General features: G+C 40.9%; 62 non-coding genes across 62 annotated transcripts; all 62 read right to left on the bottom strand.

Annotated features, from left to right (window-relative positions):
* Positions 1-217: 217 nt before the first annotated feature.
* Trnar-ucu (transfer RNA arginine (anticodon UCU)) lies at positions 218-291 on the bottom strand. The gene has a single exon. It is a non-coding gene; the product is annotated as a tRNA-Arg (tRNA).
* Positions 292-479: 188 nt separating this feature from the next.
* Trnal-caa (transfer RNA leucine (anticodon CAA)) lies at positions 480-597 on the bottom strand. Its single transcript has 2 exons — positions 560-597; positions 480-525 (listed from the first exon to the last, which is right to left on the bottom strand). It is a non-coding gene; the product is annotated as a tRNA-Leu (tRNA).
* A 284-nt stretch (positions 598-881) lies between these two features.
* On the bottom strand, positions 882-955 carry Trnar-ucu (transfer RNA arginine (anticodon UCU)). Its single transcript has one exon. It is a non-coding gene; the product is annotated as a tRNA-Arg (tRNA).
* A 189-nt stretch (positions 956-1,144) lies between these two features.
* On the bottom strand, positions 1,145-1,262 carry Trnal-caa (transfer RNA leucine (anticodon CAA)). The gene is made up of 2 exons: positions 1,225-1,262; positions 1,145-1,190 (listed from the first exon to the last, which is right to left on the bottom strand). It is a non-coding gene; the product is annotated as a tRNA-Leu (tRNA).
* Positions 1,263-1,544: 282 nt separating this feature from the next.
* Trnar-ucu (transfer RNA arginine (anticodon UCU)) lies at positions 1,545-1,618 on the bottom strand. Its single transcript has one exon. It is a non-coding gene; the product is annotated as a tRNA-Arg (tRNA).
* Positions 1,619-1,807: 189 nt separating this feature from the next.
* Positions 1,808-1,925, bottom strand: Trnal-caa (transfer RNA leucine (anticodon CAA)). Its single transcript has 2 exons — positions 1,888-1,925; positions 1,808-1,853 (listed from the first exon to the last, which is right to left on the bottom strand). It is a non-coding gene; the product is annotated as a tRNA-Leu (tRNA).
* A 282-nt stretch (positions 1,926-2,207) lies between these two features.
* On the bottom strand, positions 2,208-2,281 carry Trnar-ucu (transfer RNA arginine (anticodon UCU)). The gene has a single exon. It is a non-coding gene; the product is annotated as a tRNA-Arg (tRNA).
* Positions 2,282-2,469: 188 nt separating this feature from the next.
* Trnal-caa (transfer RNA leucine (anticodon CAA)) lies at positions 2,470-2,587 on the bottom strand. Its single transcript has 2 exons — positions 2,550-2,587; positions 2,470-2,515 (listed from the first exon to the last, which is right to left on the bottom strand). It is a non-coding gene; the product is annotated as a tRNA-Leu (tRNA).
* A 282-nt stretch (positions 2,588-2,869) lies between these two features.
* On the bottom strand, positions 2,870-2,943 carry Trnar-ucu (transfer RNA arginine (anticodon UCU)). The gene has a single exon. It is a non-coding gene; the product is annotated as a tRNA-Arg (tRNA).
* A 189-nt stretch (positions 2,944-3,132) lies between these two features.
* On the bottom strand, positions 3,133-3,250 carry Trnal-caa (transfer RNA leucine (anticodon CAA)). Its single transcript has 2 exons — positions 3,213-3,250; positions 3,133-3,178 (listed from the first exon to the last, which is right to left on the bottom strand). It is a non-coding gene; the product is annotated as a tRNA-Leu (tRNA).
* Positions 3,251-3,532: 282 nt separating this feature from the next.
* Positions 3,533-3,606, bottom strand: Trnar-ucu (transfer RNA arginine (anticodon UCU)). Its single transcript has one exon. It is a non-coding gene; the product is annotated as a tRNA-Arg (tRNA).
* A 189-nt stretch (positions 3,607-3,795) lies between these two features.
* Positions 3,796-3,913, bottom strand: Trnal-caa (transfer RNA leucine (anticodon CAA)). The gene is made up of 2 exons: positions 3,876-3,913; positions 3,796-3,841 (listed from the first exon to the last, which is right to left on the bottom strand). It is a non-coding gene; the product is annotated as a tRNA-Leu (tRNA).
* A 282-nt stretch (positions 3,914-4,195) lies between these two features.
* Trnar-ucu (transfer RNA arginine (anticodon UCU)) lies at positions 4,196-4,269 on the bottom strand. The gene has a single exon. It is a non-coding gene; the product is annotated as a tRNA-Arg (tRNA).
* A 188-nt stretch (positions 4,270-4,457) lies between these two features.
* Trnal-caa (transfer RNA leucine (anticodon CAA)) lies at positions 4,458-4,575 on the bottom strand. The gene is made up of 2 exons: positions 4,538-4,575; positions 4,458-4,503 (listed from the first exon to the last, which is right to left on the bottom strand). It is a non-coding gene; the product is annotated as a tRNA-Leu (tRNA).
* Positions 4,576-4,857: 282 nt separating this feature from the next.
* On the bottom strand, positions 4,858-4,931 carry Trnar-ucu (transfer RNA arginine (anticodon UCU)). The gene has a single exon. It is a non-coding gene; the product is annotated as a tRNA-Arg (tRNA).
* Positions 4,932-5,120: 189 nt separating this feature from the next.
* Trnal-caa (transfer RNA leucine (anticodon CAA)) lies at positions 5,121-5,238 on the bottom strand. The gene is made up of 2 exons: positions 5,201-5,238; positions 5,121-5,166 (listed from the first exon to the last, which is right to left on the bottom strand). It is a non-coding gene; the product is annotated as a tRNA-Leu (tRNA).
* A 282-nt stretch (positions 5,239-5,520) lies between these two features.
* Positions 5,521-5,594, bottom strand: Trnar-ucu (transfer RNA arginine (anticodon UCU)). The gene has a single exon. It is a non-coding gene; the product is annotated as a tRNA-Arg (tRNA).
* A 189-nt stretch (positions 5,595-5,783) lies between these two features.
* Trnal-caa (transfer RNA leucine (anticodon CAA)) lies at positions 5,784-5,901 on the bottom strand. The gene is made up of 2 exons: positions 5,864-5,901; positions 5,784-5,829 (listed from the first exon to the last, which is right to left on the bottom strand). It is a non-coding gene; the product is annotated as a tRNA-Leu (tRNA).
* A 282-nt stretch (positions 5,902-6,183) lies between these two features.
* Positions 6,184-6,257, bottom strand: Trnar-ucu (transfer RNA arginine (anticodon UCU)). Its single transcript has one exon. It is a non-coding gene; the product is annotated as a tRNA-Arg (tRNA).
* A 189-nt stretch (positions 6,258-6,446) lies between these two features.
* Trnal-caa (transfer RNA leucine (anticodon CAA)) lies at positions 6,447-6,564 on the bottom strand. The gene is made up of 2 exons: positions 6,527-6,564; positions 6,447-6,492 (listed from the first exon to the last, which is right to left on the bottom strand). It is a non-coding gene; the product is annotated as a tRNA-Leu (tRNA).
* A 282-nt stretch (positions 6,565-6,846) lies between these two features.
* On the bottom strand, positions 6,847-6,920 carry Trnar-ucu (transfer RNA arginine (anticodon UCU)). Its single transcript has one exon. It is a non-coding gene; the product is annotated as a tRNA-Arg (tRNA).
* A 189-nt stretch (positions 6,921-7,109) lies between these two features.
* On the bottom strand, positions 7,110-7,227 carry Trnal-caa (transfer RNA leucine (anticodon CAA)). Its single transcript has 2 exons — positions 7,190-7,227; positions 7,110-7,155 (listed from the first exon to the last, which is right to left on the bottom strand). It is a non-coding gene; the product is annotated as a tRNA-Leu (tRNA).
* Positions 7,228-7,509: 282 nt separating this feature from the next.
* Positions 7,510-7,583, bottom strand: Trnar-ucu (transfer RNA arginine (anticodon UCU)). The gene has a single exon. It is a non-coding gene; the product is annotated as a tRNA-Arg (tRNA).
* Positions 7,584-7,771: 188 nt separating this feature from the next.
* Trnal-caa (transfer RNA leucine (anticodon CAA)) lies at positions 7,772-7,889 on the bottom strand. Its single transcript has 2 exons — positions 7,852-7,889; positions 7,772-7,817 (listed from the first exon to the last, which is right to left on the bottom strand). It is a non-coding gene; the product is annotated as a tRNA-Leu (tRNA).
* Positions 7,890-8,171: 282 nt separating this feature from the next.
* Positions 8,172-8,245, bottom strand: Trnar-ucu (transfer RNA arginine (anticodon UCU)). The gene has a single exon. It is a non-coding gene; the product is annotated as a tRNA-Arg (tRNA).
* A 189-nt stretch (positions 8,246-8,434) lies between these two features.
* On the bottom strand, positions 8,435-8,552 carry Trnal-caa (transfer RNA leucine (anticodon CAA)). The gene is made up of 2 exons: positions 8,515-8,552; positions 8,435-8,480 (listed from the first exon to the last, which is right to left on the bottom strand). It is a non-coding gene; the product is annotated as a tRNA-Leu (tRNA).
* Positions 8,553-8,834: 282 nt separating this feature from the next.
* On the bottom strand, positions 8,835-8,908 carry Trnar-ucu (transfer RNA arginine (anticodon UCU)). Its single transcript has one exon. It is a non-coding gene; the product is annotated as a tRNA-Arg (tRNA).
* A 189-nt stretch (positions 8,909-9,097) lies between these two features.
* On the bottom strand, positions 9,098-9,215 carry Trnal-caa (transfer RNA leucine (anticodon CAA)). Its single transcript has 2 exons — positions 9,178-9,215; positions 9,098-9,143 (listed from the first exon to the last, which is right to left on the bottom strand). It is a non-coding gene; the product is annotated as a tRNA-Leu (tRNA).
* A 282-nt stretch (positions 9,216-9,497) lies between these two features.
* Trnar-ucu (transfer RNA arginine (anticodon UCU)) lies at positions 9,498-9,571 on the bottom strand. The gene has a single exon. It is a non-coding gene; the product is annotated as a tRNA-Arg (tRNA).
* Positions 9,572-9,759: 188 nt separating this feature from the next.
* Trnal-caa (transfer RNA leucine (anticodon CAA)) lies at positions 9,760-9,877 on the bottom strand. Its single transcript has 2 exons — positions 9,840-9,877; positions 9,760-9,805 (listed from the first exon to the last, which is right to left on the bottom strand). It is a non-coding gene; the product is annotated as a tRNA-Leu (tRNA).
* A 282-nt stretch (positions 9,878-10,159) lies between these two features.
* Positions 10,160-10,233, bottom strand: Trnar-ucu (transfer RNA arginine (anticodon UCU)). Its single transcript has one exon. It is a non-coding gene; the product is annotated as a tRNA-Arg (tRNA).
* A 189-nt stretch (positions 10,234-10,422) lies between these two features.
* Positions 10,423-10,540, bottom strand: Trnal-caa (transfer RNA leucine (anticodon CAA)). Its single transcript has 2 exons — positions 10,503-10,540; positions 10,423-10,468 (listed from the first exon to the last, which is right to left on the bottom strand). It is a non-coding gene; the product is annotated as a tRNA-Leu (tRNA).
* Positions 10,541-10,822: 282 nt separating this feature from the next.
* Positions 10,823-10,896, bottom strand: Trnar-ucu (transfer RNA arginine (anticodon UCU)). Its single transcript has one exon. It is a non-coding gene; the product is annotated as a tRNA-Arg (tRNA).
* A 189-nt stretch (positions 10,897-11,085) lies between these two features.
* On the bottom strand, positions 11,086-11,203 carry Trnal-caa (transfer RNA leucine (anticodon CAA)). The gene is made up of 2 exons: positions 11,166-11,203; positions 11,086-11,131 (listed from the first exon to the last, which is right to left on the bottom strand). It is a non-coding gene; the product is annotated as a tRNA-Leu (tRNA).
* A 282-nt stretch (positions 11,204-11,485) lies between these two features.
* Positions 11,486-11,559, bottom strand: Trnar-ucu (transfer RNA arginine (anticodon UCU)). Its single transcript has one exon. It is a non-coding gene; the product is annotated as a tRNA-Arg (tRNA).
* A 189-nt stretch (positions 11,560-11,748) lies between these two features.
* Positions 11,749-11,866, bottom strand: Trnal-caa (transfer RNA leucine (anticodon CAA)). Its single transcript has 2 exons — positions 11,829-11,866; positions 11,749-11,794 (listed from the first exon to the last, which is right to left on the bottom strand). It is a non-coding gene; the product is annotated as a tRNA-Leu (tRNA).
* A 282-nt stretch (positions 11,867-12,148) lies between these two features.
* Trnar-ucu (transfer RNA arginine (anticodon UCU)) lies at positions 12,149-12,222 on the bottom strand. Its single transcript has one exon. It is a non-coding gene; the product is annotated as a tRNA-Arg (tRNA).
* Positions 12,223-12,410: 188 nt separating this feature from the next.
* Trnal-caa (transfer RNA leucine (anticodon CAA)) lies at positions 12,411-12,528 on the bottom strand. The gene is made up of 2 exons: positions 12,491-12,528; positions 12,411-12,456 (listed from the first exon to the last, which is right to left on the bottom strand). It is a non-coding gene; the product is annotated as a tRNA-Leu (tRNA).
* Positions 12,529-12,810: 282 nt separating this feature from the next.
* Positions 12,811-12,884, bottom strand: Trnar-ucu (transfer RNA arginine (anticodon UCU)). The gene has a single exon. It is a non-coding gene; the product is annotated as a tRNA-Arg (tRNA).
* A 189-nt stretch (positions 12,885-13,073) lies between these two features.
* On the bottom strand, positions 13,074-13,191 carry Trnal-caa (transfer RNA leucine (anticodon CAA)). The gene is made up of 2 exons: positions 13,154-13,191; positions 13,074-13,119 (listed from the first exon to the last, which is right to left on the bottom strand). It is a non-coding gene; the product is annotated as a tRNA-Leu (tRNA).
* A 282-nt stretch (positions 13,192-13,473) lies between these two features.
* On the bottom strand, positions 13,474-13,547 carry Trnar-ucu (transfer RNA arginine (anticodon UCU)). Its single transcript has one exon. It is a non-coding gene; the product is annotated as a tRNA-Arg (tRNA).
* Positions 13,548-13,736: 189 nt separating this feature from the next.
* Positions 13,737-13,854, bottom strand: Trnal-caa (transfer RNA leucine (anticodon CAA)). The gene is made up of 2 exons: positions 13,817-13,854; positions 13,737-13,782 (listed from the first exon to the last, which is right to left on the bottom strand). It is a non-coding gene; the product is annotated as a tRNA-Leu (tRNA).
* Positions 13,855-14,138: 284 nt separating this feature from the next.
* Positions 14,139-14,212, bottom strand: Trnar-ucu (transfer RNA arginine (anticodon UCU)). The gene has a single exon. It is a non-coding gene; the product is annotated as a tRNA-Arg (tRNA).
* A 189-nt stretch (positions 14,213-14,401) lies between these two features.
* On the bottom strand, positions 14,402-14,519 carry Trnal-caa (transfer RNA leucine (anticodon CAA)). The gene is made up of 2 exons: positions 14,482-14,519; positions 14,402-14,447 (listed from the first exon to the last, which is right to left on the bottom strand). It is a non-coding gene; the product is annotated as a tRNA-Leu (tRNA).
* Positions 14,520-14,801: 282 nt separating this feature from the next.
* On the bottom strand, positions 14,802-14,875 carry Trnar-ucu (transfer RNA arginine (anticodon UCU)). The gene has a single exon. It is a non-coding gene; the product is annotated as a tRNA-Arg (tRNA).
* A 189-nt stretch (positions 14,876-15,064) lies between these two features.
* Trnal-caa (transfer RNA leucine (anticodon CAA)) lies at positions 15,065-15,182 on the bottom strand. Its single transcript has 2 exons — positions 15,145-15,182; positions 15,065-15,110 (listed from the first exon to the last, which is right to left on the bottom strand). It is a non-coding gene; the product is annotated as a tRNA-Leu (tRNA).
* A 284-nt stretch (positions 15,183-15,466) lies between these two features.
* On the bottom strand, positions 15,467-15,540 carry Trnar-ucu (transfer RNA arginine (anticodon UCU)). Its single transcript has one exon. It is a non-coding gene; the product is annotated as a tRNA-Arg (tRNA).
* A 189-nt stretch (positions 15,541-15,729) lies between these two features.
* On the bottom strand, positions 15,730-15,847 carry Trnal-caa (transfer RNA leucine (anticodon CAA)). Its single transcript has 2 exons — positions 15,810-15,847; positions 15,730-15,775 (listed from the first exon to the last, which is right to left on the bottom strand). It is a non-coding gene; the product is annotated as a tRNA-Leu (tRNA).
* A 282-nt stretch (positions 15,848-16,129) lies between these two features.
* On the bottom strand, positions 16,130-16,203 carry Trnar-ucu (transfer RNA arginine (anticodon UCU)). Its single transcript has one exon. It is a non-coding gene; the product is annotated as a tRNA-Arg (tRNA).
* Positions 16,204-16,392: 189 nt separating this feature from the next.
* Trnal-caa (transfer RNA leucine (anticodon CAA)) lies at positions 16,393-16,510 on the bottom strand. Its single transcript has 2 exons — positions 16,473-16,510; positions 16,393-16,438 (listed from the first exon to the last, which is right to left on the bottom strand). It is a non-coding gene; the product is annotated as a tRNA-Leu (tRNA).
* A 282-nt stretch (positions 16,511-16,792) lies between these two features.
* On the bottom strand, positions 16,793-16,866 carry Trnar-ucu (transfer RNA arginine (anticodon UCU)). The gene has a single exon. It is a non-coding gene; the product is annotated as a tRNA-Arg (tRNA).
* A 189-nt stretch (positions 16,867-17,055) lies between these two features.
* Trnal-caa (transfer RNA leucine (anticodon CAA)) lies at positions 17,056-17,173 on the bottom strand. Its single transcript has 2 exons — positions 17,136-17,173; positions 17,056-17,101 (listed from the first exon to the last, which is right to left on the bottom strand). It is a non-coding gene; the product is annotated as a tRNA-Leu (tRNA).
* A 284-nt stretch (positions 17,174-17,457) lies between these two features.
* Trnar-ucu (transfer RNA arginine (anticodon UCU)) lies at positions 17,458-17,531 on the bottom strand. The gene has a single exon. It is a non-coding gene; the product is annotated as a tRNA-Arg (tRNA).
* A 189-nt stretch (positions 17,532-17,720) lies between these two features.
* Positions 17,721-17,838, bottom strand: Trnal-caa (transfer RNA leucine (anticodon CAA)). Its single transcript has 2 exons — positions 17,801-17,838; positions 17,721-17,766 (listed from the first exon to the last, which is right to left on the bottom strand). It is a non-coding gene; the product is annotated as a tRNA-Leu (tRNA).
* A 282-nt stretch (positions 17,839-18,120) lies between these two features.
* Trnar-ucu (transfer RNA arginine (anticodon UCU)) lies at positions 18,121-18,194 on the bottom strand. The gene has a single exon. It is a non-coding gene; the product is annotated as a tRNA-Arg (tRNA).
* Positions 18,195-18,383: 189 nt separating this feature from the next.
* Trnal-caa (transfer RNA leucine (anticodon CAA)) lies at positions 18,384-18,501 on the bottom strand. Its single transcript has 2 exons — positions 18,464-18,501; positions 18,384-18,429 (listed from the first exon to the last, which is right to left on the bottom strand). It is a non-coding gene; the product is annotated as a tRNA-Leu (tRNA).
* Positions 18,502-18,783: 282 nt separating this feature from the next.
* On the bottom strand, positions 18,784-18,857 carry Trnar-ucu (transfer RNA arginine (anticodon UCU)). The gene has a single exon. It is a non-coding gene; the product is annotated as a tRNA-Arg (tRNA).
* Positions 18,858-19,046: 189 nt separating this feature from the next.
* Positions 19,047-19,164, bottom strand: Trnal-caa (transfer RNA leucine (anticodon CAA)). Its single transcript has 2 exons — positions 19,127-19,164; positions 19,047-19,092 (listed from the first exon to the last, which is right to left on the bottom strand). It is a non-coding gene; the product is annotated as a tRNA-Leu (tRNA).
* A 284-nt stretch (positions 19,165-19,448) lies between these two features.
* Trnar-ucu (transfer RNA arginine (anticodon UCU)) lies at positions 19,449-19,522 on the bottom strand. The gene has a single exon. It is a non-coding gene; the product is annotated as a tRNA-Arg (tRNA).
* Positions 19,523-19,711: 189 nt separating this feature from the next.
* Trnal-caa (transfer RNA leucine (anticodon CAA)) lies at positions 19,712-19,829 on the bottom strand. Its single transcript has 2 exons — positions 19,792-19,829; positions 19,712-19,757 (listed from the first exon to the last, which is right to left on the bottom strand). It is a non-coding gene; the product is annotated as a tRNA-Leu (tRNA).
* A 282-nt stretch (positions 19,830-20,111) lies between these two features.
* Positions 20,112-20,185, bottom strand: Trnar-ucu (transfer RNA arginine (anticodon UCU)). The gene has a single exon. It is a non-coding gene; the product is annotated as a tRNA-Arg (tRNA).
* Positions 20,186-20,374: 189 nt separating this feature from the next.
* Positions 20,375-20,492, bottom strand: Trnal-caa (transfer RNA leucine (anticodon CAA)). Its single transcript has 2 exons — positions 20,455-20,492; positions 20,375-20,420 (listed from the first exon to the last, which is right to left on the bottom strand). It is a non-coding gene; the product is annotated as a tRNA-Leu (tRNA).
* Positions 20,493-20,602: the final 110 nt, after the last annotated feature.

Here is a 20,602-nt window from a genome sequence, read left to right as displayed (position 1 = left end):
TAGCACTAATATCACGGTTGTTTTTCCTCGTGGCTGTATAAAATTCACAGATGCATGCAACGATGTTTAATCGAGGATAAATACAGCGAAGCAGGCCAAGTTGTTTCATTCTAGAATTACTTTGTGGAAGACGTAGACGATGATGTTAACGGTATGCTCATTTTAGGATGAAACTATGTACAGTTAAGTGATAAGATTTAAAAAATATTAAGCCAATCATCCCTGCCGGGACTCGAACCCGGAACCTCTGGATTAGAAGTCCAGCGCGCTAATCCATTGCGCCACAGAGACAAACTCATACCAACCTTTAACATTTTCACGCTTTAAAAAACAATCCAGCCTAGAAAGTCGGAAAAAGTTACTTGATCGAACCGTTTTGAACTAAGACATAAGTTTCTCAATGTTCGATTTTACTATCCGCTTCAATGCAATCCGACACAAAGTTAGCATATATGTGAAGTAAAACTTTCCAAAGCTACTGTCAGAAGTAGGATTCGAACCCACTCCTCCATTCGGAGACCAGAACACCCTAGAGCCGCACAAAGCGACTAAGCTTCTGCTTGAGTCTGGCGCCTTAGACCACTCGGCCATCCTGACCTCGTTGATTTGTATGCATCTCCGTTCTTATAATACTTACCACAAAACCAGGAAAAGGCTTAATTTAGCACTAATATCACGGTTGTTTTTCCTCGTGGCTGTATAAAATTCACAGATGCATGCAACGATGTTTAATCGAGGATAAATACAGCGAAGCAGGCCAAGTTGTTTCATTCTAGAATTACTTTGTGGAAGACGTATAAACGATGATGTTAACGGTATGCTCATTTTAGGATGAAACTATGTACAGTTAAGTGATAAGATTTTTAAAATATTAAGCCAATCATCTCTGCCGGGACTCGAACCCGGAACCTCTGGATTAGAAGTCCAGGGCGCTAATCCATTGCGCCACAGAGACAAACTCATACCAACCTTTAACATTTTCACGCTTTAAAAAACAATCCAGCCTAGAAAGTCGGAAAAAGTTACTTGATCGAACCGTTTTTGAACTAAGACATAAGTTTCTCAATGTTCGATTTTACTATCCGCTTCAATGCAATCCGACACAAAGTTAGCATATATGTGAAGTAAAACTTTCCAAAGCTACAGTCAGAAGTGGGATTCGAACCCACGCCTCCATTCGGAGACCAGAACACCCTAGAGCAGCACAAAGCGACTAAGCTTCTGCTTGAGTCTGGCGCCTTACACCACTCGGCCATCCTGACCTCGTTGTTTTGTATGCATCTCCGTTCTTATAATACTTACCACAAAACCAGGAAAAGGCTTAATTTAGCACTAATATCACGGTTGTTTTTCCTCGTGGCTGTATAAAATTCACAGATGCATGCAACGATGTTTAATCGAGGATAAATACAACGAAGCAGGCCAAGTTGTTTCATTCTAGTTTTACTTTATGGAAGACGTAGACGATGATGTTAACGGTATGCTCATTTTAGGATGAAACTATGTACAGTTAAGTGATAAGATTTAAAAAATATTAAGCCAATCATCCCTTCTGGGACTCGAACCCGGAACCTCTGGATTAGAAGTCCAGCGCGCTAATCAATTGCGCCACAGAGACAAACTCATACCAACCTTTAACATTTTCACGCTTTAAAAAACAATCCAGCCTAGAAAGTCGAAAAAAGTTACTTGAACGAACCGTTTTTGAACTAAGACATAAGTTTCTCAATGTTCGATTTTACTATCCGCTTCAATGCAATCCGACACAAAGTTAGCATATATGTGAAGTAAAACTTTCCAAAGCTACTGTCAGAAGTGGGATTTGAACCCACGCCTCCATTCGGAGACCAGAACACCCTAAAGCCGCACAAAGCGACTAAGCTTTTGCTTGAGTCTGGCGCCTTAGACCACTCGGCCATCCTGACCTCGTTGTTTTGTATGCATCTCCGTTCTTATTATACTTACCACAAAACCAGGAAAAGGCTTAATTTAGCACTAATATCACGGTTGTTTTTCCTCGTGGCTGTATAAAATTCACAGATGCATGCAACGATGTTTAATCGAGGATAAATACAACGAAGCAGGCCAAGTTGTTTCAATCTAGAATTACTTTGTGGAAGACGTAGACGATGATGTTAACGGTATGCTCATTTTAGGATGAAACTATGTACAGTTAAGTGATAAGATTTTAAAAATATTAAGCCAATCATCCCTGCCGGGACTCGAACCCGGAACCTCTGGATTAGAAGTCCAGCGCGCTAATCCATTGCGCCACAGAGACAAACTCATACCAACCTTTAACATTTTCACGCTTTAAAAAACAATCCAGCCTAGAAAGTCGGAAAAAGTTACTTGATCGAACCGTTTTGAACTAAGACATAAGTTTCTCAATGTTCGATTTTACTATCCGCTTCAATGCAATCCGACACAAAGTTAGCATATATGTGAAGTAAAACTTTCCAAAGCTACTGTCAGAAGTAGGATTCGAACCCACTCCTCCATTCGGAGACCAGAACACCCTAGAGCCGCACAAAGCGACTAAGCTTCTGCTTGAGTCTGGCGCCTTAGACCACTCGGCCATCCTGACCTCGTTGATTTGTATGCATCTCCGTTCTTATAATACTTACCACAAAACCAGGAAAAGGCTTAATTTAGGACTAATATCACGGTTGTTTTTCCTCGTGGCTGTATAAAATTCACAGATGCATGCAACGATGTTTAATCGAGGATAAATACAGCGAAGCAGGCCAAGTTGTTTCATTCTAGAATTACTTTGTGGAAGACGTAGACGATGATGTTAACGGTATGCTCATTTTAGGATGAAACTATGTACAGTTAAGTGATAAGATTTTTAAAATATTAAGCCAATCATCCCTGCCGGGACTCGAACCCGGAACCTCTGGATTAGAAGTCCAGTGCGCTAATCCATTGCGCCACAGAGACAAACTCATACCAACCTTTAACATTTTCACGCTTTAAAAAACAATCCAGCCTAGAAAGTCGGAAAAAGTTACTTGATCGAACCGTTTTTGAACTAAGACATAAGTTTCTCAATGTTCGATTTTACTATCCGCTTCAATGCAATCCGACACAAAGTTAGCATATATGTGAAGTAAAACTTTCCAAAGCTACAGTCAGAAGTGGGATTCGAACCCACGCCTCCATTCGGAGACCAGAACACCCTAGAGCAGCACAAAGCGACTAAGCTTCTGCTTGAGTCTGGCGCCTTACACCACTCGGCCATCCTGACCTCGTTGTTTTGTATGCATCTCCGTTCTTATAATACTTACCACAAAACCAGGAAAAGGCTTAATTTAGCACTAATATCACGGTTGTTTTTCCTCGTGGCTGTATAAAATTCACAGATGCATGCAACGATGTTTAATCGAGGATAAATACAACGAAGCAGGCCAAGTTGTTTCATTCTAGTTTTACTTTATGGAAGACGTAGACGATGATGTTAACGGTATGCTCATTTTAGGATGAAACTATGTACAGTTAAGTGATAAGATTTAAAAAATATTAAGCCAATCATCCCTGCCGGGACTCGAACCCGGAACCTCTGGATTAGAAGTCCAGCGCGCTAATCCATTGCGCCACAGAGACAAACTCATACCAACCTTTAACATTTTCACGCTTTAAAAAACAATCCAGCCTAGAAAGTCGAAAAAAGTTACTTGATCGAACCGTTTTTGAACTAAGACATAAGTTTCTCAATGTTCGATTTTACTATCCGCTTCAATGCAATCCGACACAAAGTTAGCATATATGTGAAGTAAAACTTTCCAAAGCTACTGTCAGAAGTGGGATTTGAACCCACGCCTCCATTCGGAGACCAGAACACCCTAAAGCCGCACAAAGCGACTAAGCTTTTGCTTGAGTCTGGCGCCTTAGACCACTCGGCCATCCTGACCTCGTTGTTTTGTATGCATCTCCGTTCTTATTATACTTACCACAAAACCAGGAAAAGGCTTAATTTAGCACTAATATCACGGTTGTTTTTCCTCGTGGCTGTATAAAATTCACAGATGCATGCAACGATGTTTAATCGAGGATAAATACAACGAAGCAGGCCAAGTTGTTTCATTCTAGAATTACTTTGTGGAAGACGTAGACGATGATGTTAACGGTATGCTCATTTTAGGATGAAACTATGTACAGTTAAGTGATAAGATTTAAAAAATATTAAGCCAATCATCCCTGCCGGGACTCGAACCCGGAACCTCTGGATTAGAAGTCCAGCGCGCTAATCCATTGCGCCACAGAGACAAACTCATACCAACCTTTAACATTTTCACGCTTTAAAAAACAATCCAGCCTAGAAAGTCGGAAAAAGTTACTTGATCGAACCGTTTTGAACTAAGACATAAGTTTCTCAATGTTCGATTTTACTATCCGCTTCAATGCAATCCGACACAAAGTTAGCATATATGTGAAGTAAAACTTTCCAAAGCTACTGTCAGAAGTAGGATTCGAACCCACTCCTCCATTCGGAGACCAGAACACCCTAGAGCCGCACAAAGCGACTAAGCTTCTGCTTGAGTCTGGCGCCTTAGACCACTCGGCCATCCTGACCTCGTTGATTTGTATGCATCTCCGTTCTTATAATACTTACCACAAAACCAGGAAAAGGCTTAATTTAGCACTAATATCACGGTTGTTTTTCCTCGTGGCTGTATAAAATTCACAGATGCATGCAACGATGTTTAATCGAGGATAAATACAGCGAAGCAGGCCAAGTTGTTTCATTCTAGAATTACTTTGTGGAAGACGTAGACGATGATGTTAACGGTATGCTCATTTTAGGATGAAACTATGTACAGTTAAGTGATAAGATTTTAAAAATATTAAGCCAATCATCCCTGCCGAGACTCGAACCCGGAACCTCTGGATTAGAAGTCCAGTGCGCTAATCCATTGCGCCACAGAGACAAACTCATACCAACCTTTAACATTTTCACGCTTTAAAAAACAATCCAGCCTAGAAAGTCGGAAAAAGTTACTTGATCGAACCGTTTTTGAACTAAGACATAAGTTTCTCAATGTTCGATTTTACTATCCGCTTCAATGCAATCCGACACAAAGTTAGCATATATGTGAAGTAAAACTTTCCAAAGCTACAGTCAGAAGTGGGATTCGAACCCACGCCTCCATTCGGAGACCAGAACACCCTAGAGCAGCACAAAGCGACTAAGCTTCTGCTTGAGTCTGGCGCCTTACACCACTCGGCCATCCTGACCTCGTTGTTTTGTATGCATCTCCGTTCTTATAATACTTACCACAAAACCAGGAAAAGGCTTAATTTAGCACTAATATCACGGTTGTTTTTCCTCGTGGCTGTATAAAATTCACAGATGCATGCAACGATGTTTAATCGAGGATAAATACAACGAAGCAGGCCAAGTTGTTTCATTCTAGTTTTACTTTATGGAAGACGTAGACGATGATGTTAACGGTATGCTCATTTTAGGATGAAACTATGTACAGTTAAGTGATAAGATTTAAAAAATATTAAGCCAATCATCCCTGCCGGGACTCGAACCCGGAACCTCTGGATTAGAAGTCCAGCGCGCTAATCCATTGCGCCACAGAGACAAACTCATACCAACCTTTAACATTTTCACGCTTTAAAAAACAATCCAGCCTAGAAAGTCGAAAAAAGTTACTTGATCGAACCGTTTTTGAACTAAGACATAAGTTTCTCAATGTTCGATTTTACTATCCGCTTCAATGCAATCCGACACAAAGTTAGCATATATGTGAAGTAAAACTTTCCAAAGCTACTGTCAGAAGTGGGATTTGAACCCACGCCTCCATTCGGAGACCAGAACACCCTATAGCCGCACAAAGCGACTAAGCTTTTGCTTGAGTCTGGCGCCTTAGACCACTCGGCCATCCTGACCTCGTTGTTTTGTATGCATCTCCGTTCTTATTATACTTACCACAAAACCAGGAAAAGGCTTAATTTAGCACTAATATCACGGTTGTTTTTCCTCGTGGCTGTATAAAATTCACAGATGCATGCAACGATGTTTAATCGAGGATAAATACAGCGAAGCAGGCCAAGTTGTTTCATTCTAGAATTACTTTGTGGAAGACGTAGACGATGATGTTAACGGTATGCTCATTTTAGGATGAAACTATGTACAGTTAAGTGATAAGATTTTAAAAATATTAAGCCAATCATCCCTGCCGAGACTCGAACCCGGAACCTCTGGATTAGAAGTCCAGTGCGCTAATCCATTGCGCCACAGAGACAAACTCATACCAACCTTTAACATTTTCACGCTTTAAAAAACAATCCAGCCTAGAAAGTCGGAAAAAGTTACTTGATCGAACCGTTTTTGAACTAAGACATAAGTTTCTCAATGTTCGATTTTACTATCCGCTTCAATGCAATCCGACACAAAGTTAGCATATATGTGAAGTAAAACTTTCCAAAGCTACAGTCAGAAGTGGGATTCGAACCCACGCCTCCATTCGGAGACCAGAACACCCTAGAGCAGCACAAAGCGACTAAGCTTCTGCTTGAGTCTGGCGCCTTACACCACTCGGCCATCCTGACCTCGTTGTTTTGTATGCATCTCCGTTCTTATAATACTTACCACAAAACCAGGAAAAGGCTTAATTTAGCACTAATATCACGGTTGTTTTTCCTCGTGGCTGTATAAAATTCACAGATGCATGCAACGATGTTTAATCGAGGATAAATACAACGAAGCAGGCCAAGTTGTTTCATTCTAGTTTTACTTTATGGAAGACGTAGACGATGATGTTAACGGTATGCTCATTTTAGGATGAAACTATGTACAGTTAAGTGATAAGATTTAAAAAATATTAAGCCAATCATCCCTGCCGGGACTCGAACCCGGAACCTCTGGATTAGAAGTCCAGCGCGCTAATCCATTGCGCCACAGAGACAAACTCATACCAACCTTTAACATTTTCACGCTTTAAAAAACAATCCAGCCTAGAAAGTCGAAAAAAGTTACTTGATCGAACCGTTTTTGAACTAAGACATAAGTTTCTCAATGTTCGATTTTACTATCCGCTTCAATGCAATCCGACACAAAGTTAGCATATATGTGAAGTAAAACTTTCCAAAGCTACTGTCAGAAGTGGGATTTGAACCCACGCCTCCATTCGGAGACCAGAACACCCTATAGCCGCACAAAGCGACTAAGCTTTTGCTTGAGTCTGGCGCCTTAGACCACTCGGCCATCCTGACCTCGTTGTTTTGTATGCATCTCCGTTCTTATTATACTTACCACAAAACCAGGAAAAGGCTTAATTTAGCACTAATATCACGGTTGTTTTTCCTCGTGGCTGTATAAAATTCACAGATGCATGCAACGATGTTTAATCGAGGATAAATACAACGAAGCAGGCCAAGTTGTTTCATTCTAGAATTACTTTGTGGAAGACGTAGACGATGATGTTAACGGTATGCTCATTTTAGGATGAAACTATGTACAGTTAAGTGATAAGATTTAAAAAATATTAAGCCAATCATCCCTGCCGGGACTCGAACCCGGAACCTCTGGATTAGAAGTCCAGCGCGCTAATCCATTGCGCCACAGAGACAAACTCATACCAACCTTTAACATTTTCACGCTTTAAAAAACAATCCAGCCTAGAAAGTCGGAAAAAGTTACTTGATCGAACCGTTTTGAACTAAGACATAAGTTTCTCAATGTTCGATTTTACTATCCGCTTCAATGCAATCCGACACAAAGTTAGCATATATGTGAAGTAAAACTTTCCAAAGCTACTGTCAGAAGTAGGATTCGAACCCACTCCTCCATTCGGAGACCAGAACACCCTAGAGCCGCACAAAGCGACTAAGCTTCTGCTTGAGTCTGGCGCCTTAGACCACTCGGCCATCCTGACCTCGTTGATTTGTATGCATCTCCGTTCTTATAATACTTACCACAAAACCAGGAAAAGGCTTAATTTAGCACTAATATCACGGTTGTTTTTCCTCGTGGCTGTATAAAATTCACAGATGCATGCAACGATGTTTAATCGAGGATAAATACAGCGAAGCAGGCCAAGTTGTTTCATTCTAGAATTACTTTGTGGAAGACGTAGACGATGATGTTAACGGTATGCTCATTTTAGGATGAAACTATGTACAGTTAAGTGATAAGATTTTAAAAATATTAAGCCAATCATCCCTGCCGAGACTCGAACCCGGAACCTCTGGATTAGAAGTCCAGTGCGCTAATCCATTGCGCCACAGAGACAAACTCATACCAACCTTTAACATTTTCACGCTTTAAAAAACAATCCAGCCTAGAAAGTCGGAAAAAGTTACTTGATCGAACCGTTTTTGAACTAAGACATAAGTTTCTCAATGTTCGATTTTACTATCCGCTTCAATGCAATCCGACACAAAGTTAGCATATATGTGAAGTAAAACTTTCCAAAGCTACAGTCAGAAGTGGGATTCGAACCCACGCCTCCATTCGGAGACCAGAATACCCTAGAGCCGCACAAAGCGACTAAGCTTCTGCTTGAGTCTGGCGCCTTACACCACTCGGCCATCCTGACCTCGTTGTTTTGTATGCATCTCCGTTCTTATAATACTTACCACAAAACCAGGAAAAGGCTTAATTTAGCACTAATATCACGGTTGTTTTTCCTCGTGGCTGTATAAAATTCACAGATGCATGCAACGATGTTTAATCGAGGATAAATACAACGAAGCAGGCCAAGTTGTTTCATTCTAGTTTTACTTTATGGAAGACGTAGACGATGATGTTAACGGTATGCTCATTTTAGGATGAAACTATGTACAGTTAAGTGATAAGATTTTAAAAATATTAAGCCAATCATCCCTGCCGGGACTCGAACCCGGAACCTCTGGATTAGAAGTCCAGCGCGCTAATCCATTGCGCCACAGAGACAAACTCATACCAACCTTTAACATTTTCACGCTTTAAAAAACAATCCAGCCTAGAAAGTCGAAAAAAGTTACTTGATCGAACCGTTTTTGAACTAAGACATAAGTTTCTCAATGTTCGATTTTACTATCCGCTTCAATGCAATCCGACACAAAGTTAGCATATATGTGAAGTAAAACTTTCCAAAGCTACTGTCAGAAGTGGGATTTGAACCCACGCCTCCATTCGGAGACCAGAACACCCTAAAGCCGCACAAAGCGACTAAGCTTTTGCTTGAGTCTGGCGCCTTAGACCACTCGGCCATCCTGACCTCGTTGTTTTGTATGCATCTCCGTTCTTATTATACTTACCACAAAACCAGGAAAAGGCTTAATTTAGCACTAATATCACGGTTGTTTTTCCTCGTGGCTGTATAAAATTCACAGATGCATGCAACGATATTTAATCGAGGATAAATACAACGAAGCAGGCCAAGTTGTTTCATTCTAGAATTACTTTGTGGAAGACGTAGACGATGATGTTAACGGTATGCTCATTTTAGGATGAAACTATGTACAGTTAAGTGATAAGATTTAAAAAATATTAAGCCAATCATCCCTGCCGGGACTCGAACCCGGAACCTCTGGATTAGAAGTCCAGCGCGCTAATCCATTGCGCCACAGAGACAAACTCATACCAACCTTTAACATTTTCACGCTTTAAAAAACAATCCAGCCTAGAAAGTCGGAAAAAGTTACTTGATCGAACCGTTTTGAACTAAGACATAAGTTTCTCAATGTTCGATTTTACTATCCGCTTCAATGCAATCCGACACAAAGTTAGCATATATGTGAAGTAAAACTTTCCAAAGCTACTGTCAGAAGTAGGATTCGAACCCACTCCTCCATTCGGAGACCAGAACACCCTAGAGCCGCACAAAGCGACTAAGCTTCTGCTTGAGTCTGGCGCCTTAGACCACTCGGCCATCCTGACCTCGTTGATTTGTATGCATCTCCGTTCTTATAATACTTACCACAAAACCAGGAAAAGGCTTAATTTAGCACTAATATCACGGTTGTTTTTCCTCGTGGCTGTATAAAATTCACAGATGCATGCAACGATGTTTAATCGAGGATAAATACAGCGAAGCAGGCCAAGTTGTTTCATTCTAGAATTACTTTGTGGAAGACGTAGACGATGATGTTAACGGTATGCTCATTTTAGGATGAAACTATGTACAGTTAAGTGATAAGATTTTTAAAATATTAAGCCAATCATCCCTGCCGGGACTCGAACCCGGAACCTCTGGATTAGAAGTCCAGTGCGCTAATCCATTGCGCCACAGAGACAAACTCATACCAACCTTTAACATTTTCACGCTTTAAAAAACAATCCAGCCTAGAAAGTCGGAAAAAGTTACTTGATCGAACCGTTTTTGAACTAAGACATAAGTTTCTCAATGTTCGATTTTACTATCCGCTTCAATGCAATCCGACACAAAGTTAGCATATATGTGAAGTAAAACTTTCCAAAGCTACTGTCAGAAGTAGGATTCGAACCCACTCCTCCATTCGGAGACCAGAACACCCTAGAGCCGCACAAAGCGACTAAGCTTCTGCTTGAGTCTGGCGCCTTAGACCACTCGGCCATCCTGACCTCGTTGATTTGTATGCATCTCCGTTCTTATAATACTTACCACAAAACCAGGAAAAGGCTTAATTTAGCACTAATATCACGGTTGTTTTTCCTCGTGGCTGTATAAAATTCACAGATGCATGCAACGATGTTTAATCGAGGATAAATACAGCGAAGCAGGCCAAGTTGTTTCATTCTAGAATTACTTTGTGGAAGACGTAGACGATGATGTTAACGGTATGCTCATTTTAGGATGAAACTATGTACAGTTAAGTGATAAGATTTTAAAAATATTAAGCCAATCATCCCTGCCGAGACTCGAACCCGGAACCTCTGGATTAGAAGTCCAGTGCGCTAATCCATTGCGCCACAGAGACAAACTCATACCAACCTTTAACATTTTCACGCTTTAAAAAACAATCCAGCCTAGAAAGTCGGAAAAAGTTACTTGATCGAACCGTTTTTGAACTAAGACATAAGTTTCTCAATGTTCGATTTTACTATCCGCTTCAATGCAATCCGACACAAAGTTAGCATATATGTGAAGTAAAACTTTCCAAAGCTACAGTCAGAAGTGGGATTCGAACCCACGCCTCCATTCGGAGACCAGAATACCCTAGAGCCGCACAAAGCGACTAAGCTTCTGCTTGAGTCTGGCGCCTTACACCACTCGGCCATCCTGACCTCGTTGTTTTGTATGCATCTCCGTTCTTATAATACTTACCACAAAACCAGGAAAAGGCTTAATTTAGCACTAATATCACGGTTGTTTTTCCTCGTGGCTGTATAAAATTCACAGATGCATGCAACGATGTTTAATCGAGGATAAATACAACGAAGCAGGCCAAGTTGTTTCATTCTAGTTTTACTTTATGGAAGACGTAGACGATGATGTTAACGGTATGCTCATTTTAGGATGAAACTATGTACAGTTAAGTGATAAGATTTTAAAAATATTAAGCCAATCATCCCTGCCGGGACTCGAACCCGGAACCTCTGGATTAGAAGTCCAGCGCGCTAATCCATTGCGCCACAGAGACAAACTCATACCAACCTTTAACATTTTCACGCTTTAAAAAACAATCCAGCCTAGAAAGTCGAAAAAAGTTACTTGATCGAACCGTTTTTGAACTAAGACATAAGTTTCTCAATGTTCGATTTTACTATCCGCTTCAATGCAATCCGACACAAAGTTAGCATATATGTGAAGTAAAACTTTCCAAAGCTACTGTCAGAAGTGGGATTTGAACCCACGCCTCCATTCGGAGACCAGAACACCCTAAAGCCGCACAAAGCGACTAAGCTTTTGCTTGAGTCTGGCGCCTTAGACCACTCGGCCATCCTGACCTCGTTGTTTTGTATGCATCTCCGTTCTTATTATACTTACCACAAAACCAGGAAAAGGCTTAATTTAGCACTAATATCACGGTTGTTTTTCCTCGTGGCTGTATAAAATTCACAGATGCATGCAACGATATTTAATCGAGGATAAATACAACGAAGCAGGCCAAGTTGTTTCATTCTAGAATTACTTTGTGGAAGACGTAGACGATGATGTTAACGGTATGCTCATTTTAGGATGAAACTATGTACAGTTAAGTGATAAGATTTAAAAAATATTAAGCCAATCATCCCTGCCGGGACTCGAACCCGGAACCTCTGGATTAGAAGTCCAGCGCGCTAATCCATTGCGCCACAGAGACAAACTCATACCAACCTTTAACATTTTCACGCTTTAAAAAACAATCCAGCCTAGAAAGTCGGAAAAAGTTACTTGATCGAACCGTTTTGAACTAAGACATAAGTTTCTCAATGTTCGATTTTACTATCCGCTTCAATGCAATCCGACACAAAGTTAGCATATATGTGAAGTAAAACTTTCCAAAGCTACTGTCAGAAGTAGGATTCGAACCCACTCCTCCATTCGGAGACCAGAACACCCTAGAGCCGCACAAAGCGACTAAGCTTCTGCTTGAGTCTGGCGCCTTAGACCACTCGGCCATCCTGACCTCGTTGATTTGTATGCATCTCCGTTCTTATAATACTTACCACAAAACCAGGAAAAGGCTTAATTTAGCACTAATATCACGGTTGTTTTTCCTCGTGGCTGTATAAAATTCACAGATGCATGCAACGATGTTTAATCGAGGATAAATACAGCGAAGCAGGCCAAGTTGTTTCATTCTAGAATTACTTTGTGGAAGACGTAGACGATGATGTTAACGGTATGCTCATTTTAGGATGAAACTATGTACAGTTAAGTGATAAGATTTTTAAAATATTAAGCCAATCATCCCTGCCGGGACTCGAACCCGGAACCTCTGGATTAGAAGTCCAGTGCGCTAATCCATTGCGCCACAGAGACAAACTCATACCAACCTTTAACATTTTCACGCTTTAAAAAGCAATCCAGCCTAGAAAGTCGGAAAAAGTTACTTGATCGAACCGTTTTTGAACTAAGACATAAGTTTCTCAATGTTCGATTTTACTATCCGCTTCAATGCAATCCGACACAAAGTTAGCATATATGTGAAGTAAAACTTTCCAAAGCTACAGTCAGAAGTGGGATTCGAACCCACGCCTCCATTCGGAGACCAGAACACCCTAGAGCAGCACAAAGCGACTAAGCTTCTGCTTGAGTCTGGCGCCTTACACCACTCGGCCATCCTGACCTCGTTGTTTTGTATGCATCTCCGTTCTTATAATACTTACCACAAAACCAGGAAAAGGCTTAATTTAGCACTAATATCACGGTTGTTTTTCCTCGTGGCTGTATAAAATTCACAGATGCATGCAACGATGTTTAATCGAGGATAAATACAACGAAGCAGGCCAAGTTGTTTCATTCTAGTTTTACTTTATGGAAGACGTAGACGATGATGTTAACGGTATGCTCATTTTAGGATGAAACTATGTACAGTTAAGTGATAAGATTTAAAAAATATTAAGCCAATCATCCCTGCCGGGACTCGAACCCGGAACCTCTGGATTAGAAGTCCAGCGCGCTAATCCATTGCGCCACAGAGACAAACTCATACCAACCTTTAACATTTTCACGCTTTAAAAAACAATCCAGCCTAGAAAGTCGAAAAAAGTTACTTGATCGAACCGTTTTTGAACTAAGACATAAGTTTCTCAATGTTCGATTTTACTATCCGCTTCAATGCAATCCGACACAAAGTTAGCATATATGTGAAGTAAAACTTTCCAAAGCTACTGTCAGAAGTGGGATTTGAACCCACGCCTCCATTCGGAGACCAGAACACCCTAAAGCCGCACAAAGCGACTAAGCTTCTGCTTGAGTCTGGCGCCTTAGACCACTCGGCCATCCTGACCTCGTTGTTTTGTATGCATCTCCGTTCTTATTATACTTACCACAAAACCAGGAAAAGGCTTAATTTAGCACTAATATCACGGTTGTTTTTCCTCGTGGCTGTATAAAATTCACAGATGCATGCAACGATATTTAATCGAGGATAAATACAACGAAGCAGGCCAAGTTGTTTCATTCTAGAATTATTTTGTGGAAGACGTATAGACGATGATGTTAACGGTATGCTCATTTTAGGATGAAACTATGTACAGTTAAGTGATAAGATTTAAAAAATATTAAGCCAATCATCCCTGCCGGGACTCGAACCCGGAACCTCTGGATTAGAAGTCCAGCGCGCTAATCCATTGCGTCACAGAGACAAACTCATACCAACCTTTAACATTTTCACGCTTTAAAAAACAATCCAGCCTAGAAAGTCGGAAAAAGTTACTTGATCGAACCGTTTTTGAACTAAGACATAAGTTTCTCAATGTTCGATTTTACTATCCGCTTCAATGCAATCCGACACAAAGTTAGCATATATGTGAAGTAAAACTTTCCAAAGCTACAGTCAGAAGTGGGATTCGAACCCACGCCTCCATTCGGAGACCAGAACACCCTAGAGCCGCACAAAGCGACTAAGCTTCTGCTTGAGTCTGGCGCCTTACACCACTCGGCCATCCTGACCTCGTTGTTTTGTATGCATCTCCGTTCTTATAATACTTACCACAAAACCAGGAAAAGGCTTAATTTAGCACTAATATCACGGTTGTTTTTCCTCGTGGCTGTATAAAATTCACAGATGCATGCAACGATGTTTAATCGAGGATAAATACAACGAAGCAGGCCAAGTTGTTTCATTCTAGTTTTACTTTATGGAAGACGTAGACGATGATGTTAACGGTATGCTCATTTTAGGATGAAACTATGTACAGTTAAGTGATAAGATTTAAAAAATATTAAGCCAATCATCCCTGCCGGGACTCGAACCCGGAACCTCTGGATTAGAAGTCCAGCGCGCTAATCCATTGCGCCACAGAGACAAACTCATACCAACCTTTAACATTTTCACGCTTTAAAAAACAATCCAGCCTAGAAAGTCGAAAAAAGTTACTTGATCGAACCGTTTTTGAACTAAGACATAAGTTTCTCAATGTTCGATTTTACTATCCGCTTCAATGCAATCCGACACAAAGTTAGCATATATGTGAAGTAAAACTTTCCAAAGCTACTGTCAGAAGTGGGATTTGAACCCACGCCTCCATTCGGAGACCAGAACACCCTAAAGCCGCACAAAGCGACTAAGCTTCTGCTTGAGTCTGGCGCCTTAGACCACTCGGCCATCCTGACCTCGTTGTTTTGTATGCATCTCCGTTCTTATTATACTTACCACAAAACCAGGAAAAGGCTTAATTTAGCACTAATATCACGGTTGTTTTTCCTCGTGGCTGTATAAAATTCACAGATGCATGCAACGATATTTAATCGAGGATAAATACAACGAAGCAGGCCAAGTTGTTTCATTCTAGAATTATTTTGTGGAAGACGTATAGACGATGATGTTAACGGTATGCTCATTTTAGGATGAAACTATGTACAGTTAAGTGATAAGATTTTAAAAATATTAAGCCAATCATCCCTGCCGGGACTCGAACCCGGAACCTCTGGATTAGAAGTCCAGCGCGCTAATCCATTGCGCCACAGAGACAAACTCATACCAACCTTTAACATTTTCACGCTTTAAAAAACAATCCAGCCTAGAAAGTCGAAAAAAGTTACTTGATCGAACCGTTTTTGAACTAAGACATAAGTTTCTCAATGTTCGATTTTACTATCCGCTTCAATGCAATCCGACACAAAGTTAGCATATATGTGAAGTAAAACTTTCCAAAGCTACTGTCAGAAGTGGGATTTGAACCCACGCCTCCATTCGGAGACCAGAACACCCTAAAGCCGCACAAAGCGACTAAGCTTTTGCTTGAATCTGGCGCCTTAGACCACTCGGCCATCCTGACCTCGTTGTTTTGCATGCAACTCCGTTCTTATTATACTTACCACAAAACCAGGAAAAGGCTTAATTTAGCACTAATATCACGGTTGTTTTTCCTCGTGGCTGTATAAAATTCACAGATGCATGCAACGATGTTTAATCGAGGATAAATACAGCGAAGCAGGCCAAGTTGTTTCATTCTAGAATTACTTTGTGGAAGACGTAGACGATGATGTTAACGGTATGCTCATTTTAGGATGAAACTATGTACAGTTAAGTGATAAGATTTTTAAAATATTAAGCCAATCATCCCTGCCGGGACTCGAACCCGGAACCTCTGGATTAGAAGTCCAGTGCGCTAATCCATTGCGCCACAGAGACAAACTCATACCAACCTTTAACATTTTCACGCTTTAAAAAACAATCCAGCCTAGAAAGTCGGAAAAAGTTACTTGATCGAACCGTTTTTGAACTAAGACATAAGTTTCTCAATGTTCGATTTTACTATCCGCTTCAATGCAATCCGACACAAAGTTAGCATATATGTGAAGTAAAACTTTCCAAAGCTACAGTCAGAAGTGGGATTCGAACCCACGCCTCCATTCGGAGACCAGAACACCCTAGAGCCGCACAAAGCGACTAAGCTTCTGCTTGAGTCTGGCGCCTTACACCACTCGGCCATCCTGACCTCGTTGTTTTGTATGCATCTCCGTTCTTATAATACTTACCACAAAACCAGGAAAAGGCTTAATTTAGCACTAATATCACGGTTGTTTTTCCTCGTGGCTGTATAAAATTCACAGATGCATGCAACGATGTTTAATCGAGGATAAATACAACGAAGCAGGCCAAGTTGTTTCATTCTAGTTTTACTTTATGGAAGACGTAGACGATGATGTTAACGGTATGCTCATTTTAGGATGAAACTATGTACAGTTAAGTGATAAGATTTAAAAAATATTAAGCCAATCATCCCTGCCGGGACTCGAACCCGGAACCTCTGGATTAGAAGTCCAGCGCGCTAATCCATTGCGCCACAGAGACAAACTCATACCAACCTTTAACATTTTCACGCTTTAAAAAACAATCCAGCCTAGAAAGTCGAAAAAAGTTACTTGATCGAACCGTTTTTGAACTAAGACATAAGTTTCTCAATGTTCGATTTTACTATCCGCTTCAATGCAATCCGACACAAAGTTAGCATATATGTGAAGTAAAACTTTCCAAAGCTACTGTCAGAAGTGGGATTTGAACCCACGCCTCCATTCGGAGACCAGAACACCCTAAAGCCGCACAAAGCGACTAAGCTTCTGCTTGAGTCTGGCGCCTTAGACCACTCGGCCATCCTGACCTCGTTGTTTTGTATGCATCTCCGTTCTTATTATACTTACCACAAAACCAGGAAAAGGCTTAATTTAGCACTAATATCACGGTTGTTTTTCCTCGTGGCTGTATAAAATTCACAGATGCATGCAACGATATTTAATCGAGGATAAATACAACGAAGCAGGCCAAGTTGTTTCATTCTAGAATTATTTTGTGGAAGACGTATAGACGATGATGTTAACGGTATGCTCATTTTAGGATGAAACTATGTACAGTTAAGTGATAAGATTTAAAAAATATTAAGCCAATCATCCCTGCCGGGACTCGAACCCGGAACCTCTGGATTAGAAGTCCAGCGCGCTAATCCATTGCGCCACAGAGACAAACTCATACCAACCTTTAACATTTTCACGCTTTAAAAAACAATCCAGCCTAGAAAGTCGGAAAAAGTTACTTGATCGAACCGTTTTTGAACTAAGACATAAGTTTCTCAATGTTCGATTTTACTATCCGCTTCAATGCAATCCGACACAAAGTTAGCATATATGTGAAGTAAAACTTTCCAAAGCTACAGTCAGAAGTGGGATTCGAACCCACGCCTCCATTCGGAGACCAGAACACCCTAGAGCCGCACAAAGCGACTAAGCTTCTGCTTGAGTCTGGCGCCTTACACCACTCGGCCATCCTGACCTCGTTGTTTTGTATGCATCTCCGTTCTTATAATACTTACCACAAAACCAGGAAAAGGCTTAATTTAGCACTAATATCACGGTTGTTTTTCCTCGTGGCTGTATAAAATTCACAGATGCATGCAACGATGTTTAATCGAGGATAAATACAACGAAGCAGGCCAAGTTGTTTCATTCTAGTTTTACTTTATGGAAGACGTAGACGATGATGTTAACGGTATGCTCATTTTAGGATGAAACTATGTACAGTTAAGTGATAAGATTTAAAAAATATTAAGCCAATCATCCCTGCCGGGACTCGAACCCGGAACCTCTGGATTAGAAGTCCAGCGCGCTAATCCATTGCGCCACAGAGACAAACTCATACCAACCTTTAACATTTTCACGCTTTAAAAAACAATCCAGCCTAGAAAGTCGGAAAAAGTTACTTGATCGAACCGTTTTTGAACTAAGACATAAGTTTCTCAATGTTCGATTTTACTATCCGCTTCAATGCAATCCGACACAAAGTTAGCATATATGTGAAGTAAAACTTTCCAAAGCTACAGTCAGAAGTGGGATTCGAACCCACGCCTCCATTCGGAGACCAGAACACCCTAGAGCCGCACAAAGCGACTAAGCTTCTGCTTGAGTCTGGCGCCTTACACCACTCGGCCATCCTGACCTCGTTGTTTTGTATGCATCTCCGTTCTTATAATACTTACCACAAAACCAGGAAAAGGCTTAATTTAGCACTAATATCACGGTTGTTTTTCCTCGTGGCTGTATAAAATTCACAGATGCATGCAACGATGTTTAATCGAGGATAAATACAACGAAGCAGGCCAAGTTGTTTCATTCTAGTTTTACTTTATGGAAGACGTAGACGATGATGTTAACGGTATGCTCATTTTAGGATGAAACTATGTACAGTTAAGTGATAAGATTTAAAAAATATTAAGCCAATCATCCCTGCCGGGACTCGAACCCGGAACCTCTGGATTAGAAGTCCAGCGCGCTAATCCATTGCGCCACAGAGACAAACTCATACCAACCTTTAACATTTTCACGCTTTAAAAAACAATCCAGCCTAGAAAGTCGAAAAAAGTTACTTGATCGAACCGTTTTTGAACTAAGACATAAGTTTCTCAATGTTCGATTTTACTATCCGCTTCAATGCAATCCGACACAAAGTTAGCATATATGTGAAGTAAAACTTTCCAAAGCTACTGTCAGAAGTGGGATTTGAACCCACGCCTCCATTCGGAGACCAGAACACCCTAAAGCCGCACAAAGCGACTAAGCTTCTGCTTGAGTCTGGCGCCTTAGACCACTCGGCCATCCTGACCTCGTTGTTTTGTATGCATCTCCGTTCTTATTATACTTACCACAAAACCAGGAAAAGGCTTAATTTAGCACTAATATCACGGTTGTTTTTCCTCGTGGCTGTATAAAATTCACAGATGCATGCAACGATATTTAATCGAGGATAAATACAACGAAGCAGGCCAAGTTGTTTCATTCTAGAATTATTTTGTGGAAGACGTATAGACGATGATGTTAACGGTATGCTCATTTTAGGATGAAACTATGTACAGTTAAGTGATAAGATTTTAAAAATATTAAGCCAATCATCCCTGCCGGGACTCGAACCCGGAACCTCTGGATTAGAAGTCCAGCGCGCTAATCCATTGCGCCACAGAGACAAACTCATACCAACCTTTAACATTTTCACGCTTTAAAAAACAATCCAGCCTAGAAAGTCGAAAAAAGTTACTTGATCGAACCGTTTTTGAACTAAGACATAAGTTTCTCAATGTTCGATTTTACTATCCGCTTCAATGCAATCCGACACAAAGTTAGCATATATGTGAAGTAAAACTTTCCAAAGCTACTGTCAGAAGTGGGATTTGAACCCACGCCTCCATTCGGAGACCAGAACACCCTAAAGCCGCACAAAGCGACTAAGCTTTTGCTTGAATCTGGCGCCTTAGACCACTCGGCCATCCTGACCTCGTTGTTTTGCATGCAACTCCGTTCTTATTATACTTACCACAAAACCAGGAAAAGGCTTAATTTAGCACTAATATCACGGTTGTTTTTCCTCGTGGCTGTATAAAATTCACAGATGCATGCAACGATGTTTAATCGAGGATAAATACAGCGAAGCAGGCCAAGTTGTTTCATTCTAGAATTACTTTGTGGAAGACGTAGACGATGATGTTAACGGTATGCTCATTTTAGGATGAAACTATGTACAGTTAAGTGATAAGATTTTTAAAATATTAAGCCAATCATCCCTGCCGGGACTCGAACCCGGAACCTCTGGATTAGAAGTCCAGTGCGCTAATCCATTGCGCCACAGAGACAAACTCATACCAACCTTTAACATTTTCACGCTTTAAAAAACAATCCAGCCTAGAAAGTCGGAAAAAGTTACTTGATCGAACCGTTTTTGAACTAAGACATAAGTTTCTCAATGTTCGATTTTACTATCCGCTTCAATGCAATCCGACACAAAGTTAGCATATATGTGAAGTAAAACTTTCCAAAGCTACAGTCAGAAGTGGGATTCGAACCCACGCCTCCATTCGGAGACCAGAACACCCTAGAGCCGCACAAAGCGACTAAGCTTCTGCTTGAGTCTGGCGCCTTACACCACTCGGCCATCCTGACCTCGTTGTTTTGTATGCATCTCCGTTCTTATAATACTTACCACAAAACCAGGAAAAGGCTTAATTTAGCACTAATATCACGGTTGTTTTTCCTCGTGGCTGTATAAAATT

This window comes from Clavelina lepadiformis, chromosome 1 (genome assembly GCF_947623445.1).
Source record: "Clavelina lepadiformis chromosome 1, kaClaLepa1.1, whole genome shotgun sequence".
Classification (NCBI taxonomy): Eukaryota; Metazoa; Chordata; class Ascidiacea; order Aplousobranchia; family Clavelinidae; genus Clavelina; species Clavelina lepadiformis.
This window is presented reverse-complemented; position numbering and strand designations above follow the sequence as displayed.